Genomic DNA, 2,642 nt, shown 5'->3' with positions numbered 1-2,642 from the left:
GGAGGAGGAGGAGGAGGAGGAGGAGGAGGAAGGAAGAAACAATTCCTTCTTATTTACGATGGGCTTGATAGTCGCGATAATTAACTCGAGGAAGTAATTAACTTCTGCTTTGGAAAGTTTAGATTGTCTTGAAAATCGATATCCTCGTGCTCGTGATCGAATAACAAACGTCTTGCGTTTCTCTCATTTTCTTTGATTTAGAGGAAATTTTTTTTTTTTTTTTTTTTTTCGTATTTTTGATTCCGCGTTCTTTCTTTTTCTTTCAAATTCGCGCGATGTTCGAACCGCAATAATTTGTTGTCGGACGCGTGAGATTTCGAAGATTGTACAGTTTTTTGGGAATATTAGTAGTTTGAAATAACTCGTTGGAATGCTCGTGAATTTTTATGGAATTTTTCGTGTAATTTTTCGAATTAATTCGTTTGGATGGAATTTTTTTTCTTTTGGACGAGGTTATGGCAGGTTTTGTAGAACGAGTAATTCGTTGGAATATAAGCGAATTTTGTGAAACTTTTTGTTTTTGGGTGAGATGTAATTTTGATTAATTCGTTTGAAATTTTTTTTTTTCGACGAGATTATATAATTTTTAGGGATATTATAAAGAGAAACTGTAGTATCAAAATATAATTATCATTTGGTATATTTCGTTGAACTTCGAAGATTAACCAATTAGTGGAGTCATTGAAAGATCGCAATGATGCGGTGGATTAATATAAAGCCACATCAATTAGAATATTCACTCACATTTTCATAGAATAACAAGTGTCAAAATTAACGTTTAAAATTTTACTACATAAAAAAAAATAAATAAAGTTCTACGTGCAATAATGAGCAACACAATTTTGTAAAAAAAAAAAAAAAAAGAAACCTATAGTAATCGCAATACACAAACTTTAGTTCGAACTCGTTCTCTGTATATCAACTACGATCGAACCAAAGTTTTTTTTTTTGTATATCGACTAAAAATTGGAGAATCACTTTCTATTCGTTTTATTATTGATTCAAAATTATTCTATCTTTGTTTGTTAACAACTTTGTTCATTTCGAGTTTATTTCTAATAGAAATTTTTTCAAATTATTTTTTCTTTCGAGTTAAGGTTTAATTAAGAAAGTTTTTACAGTAATTAGAATTTAAAAAATTTTTTTAAAATTCTAATGAATGCACAATTTTAATTCAACAATATTCTAAAGTAATTAAAATTTCCTAATTCTAGATAATATGGAACGTATAACAAATAAATTTTAATTTTGAAATTTCTTAAAATAGCTACACAAGCTATTTCTCTTCTTTGAATCTTTACTTTCCATATAGAATACATTTCTCATCTTTTTAAAATCTTTTACATCGCAATTAACTTCAACCTCGGTAAAATCTTAACTCCTCGTCCTTTAAATTCTTCAGCTTTCATAAAACGCGTCACATTCAACTCCAAAATTTCTCATCGTACTCAAAATGATTGCGATTCTAAATTTTTATTATTTTTTTTCTGAAAAGAAAATCATTATCTTCCAAAGAACACATCATAATTAATTCCATTCTTAAAATTTCTCATAATAATTGAAATCTTAACTTCTCTTTCTAAAATCTTTTGATTCCTATGAAATTAAGTTTCAAAAATAACACTCTAAATTCTAAATTTCTATCTTCTCTCAAACTTCTATTCCAATTAATTCTATCCTTAAAAATTTCCCCATGATAATTAAACTTCTTACCTTAAAATCTTAACTTCTCACCTTTCTAAAAATCTTTTGACTATGTCGCAATCAAGTTTCAAAAATCACACCCCAAAATTTCCCCCTTAATTTTCCCAATATTTTAAATTCACATCTTCTCTCAAACTTCCATTCATTCCAATTAACTCCATTCTCAAAATTTCTAATAATTAAAATCTCACGTCGCGATTAACTTTCAAACATAATTAAACACTCCAATTTCCCCAAAATTCTAAATTTTCATCTTCTCTCAAACCTCCATTCATTTCAATTAACTCCATCCTCAAAATTTCTAATAATTAAAATCTCACGTCGCGATTAACTTTCAAACATAACTAAATATCCCAATTTTCCTAAAATTCTAAATTTCCATCTTTTCTCAAACTTCTATTCCAATTTCTAATTAATTCCATCCTCAAAATTTCCCATAATAATTAAAATCTCACATCGCAATTAACTTTCAAAAATAATTAAAGACTCCAATTTCCCCAAAATTCTAAATTTCCATCTTTTCTCAAACTTCCATTCATTCCAATTAACTCCACCCTCAAAATTTCTAATAATTAAAATCTCACGTCGCGATTAACTTTCAAACCTAACTAAATACCCCAATTTCTCCAAAATTCTAAATTTCCATCTTCTCTCCATTCATTCCAATTAATTCTATCCTCAAAATTTCTAATAACTAAAATCTCACGTCACGATTTCAAAAATAATTAAACAGCCCAAAATTCTAATTTTCCATCTTCATTCATCCCTAATTTTCCATCTTCATTCATCAAATGCTAAACAACATCTGACAAAAAGAAAAAAAAAGAAAAAAAAAAAGAAAAAAAAGGAAAAAATTTCGAATTTCGCGTGAATCACCCCAATTCTTGTTCGAGAAAATTGTCGAATTATCGATTCGGCAATAAGATATTTTCATCAAC

General features: G+C 28.0%; 1 protein-coding gene across 11 annotated transcripts in view; it reads right to left on the bottom strand.

Annotated features, from left to right (window-relative positions):
• Window positions 1-2,642, bottom strand: part of LOC102676951 (protein couch potato-like) — a 170,501-nt gene that overhangs the window by 22,805 nt on the left and 145,054 nt on the right. The window lies entirely within an intron of this gene.

Source organism: Apis dorsata, unplaced genomic scaffold, assembly GCF_000469605.1.
Source record: "Apis dorsata unplaced genomic scaffold, Apis dorsata 1.3 scaffold_83, whole genome shotgun sequence".
NCBI lineage: Eukaryota > Metazoa > Arthropoda > Insecta > Hymenoptera > Apidae > Apis > Apis dorsata.
Note: the sequence above shows the minus strand (reverse complement) of the source record. Positions and strands in the feature narration are given on the sequence as shown.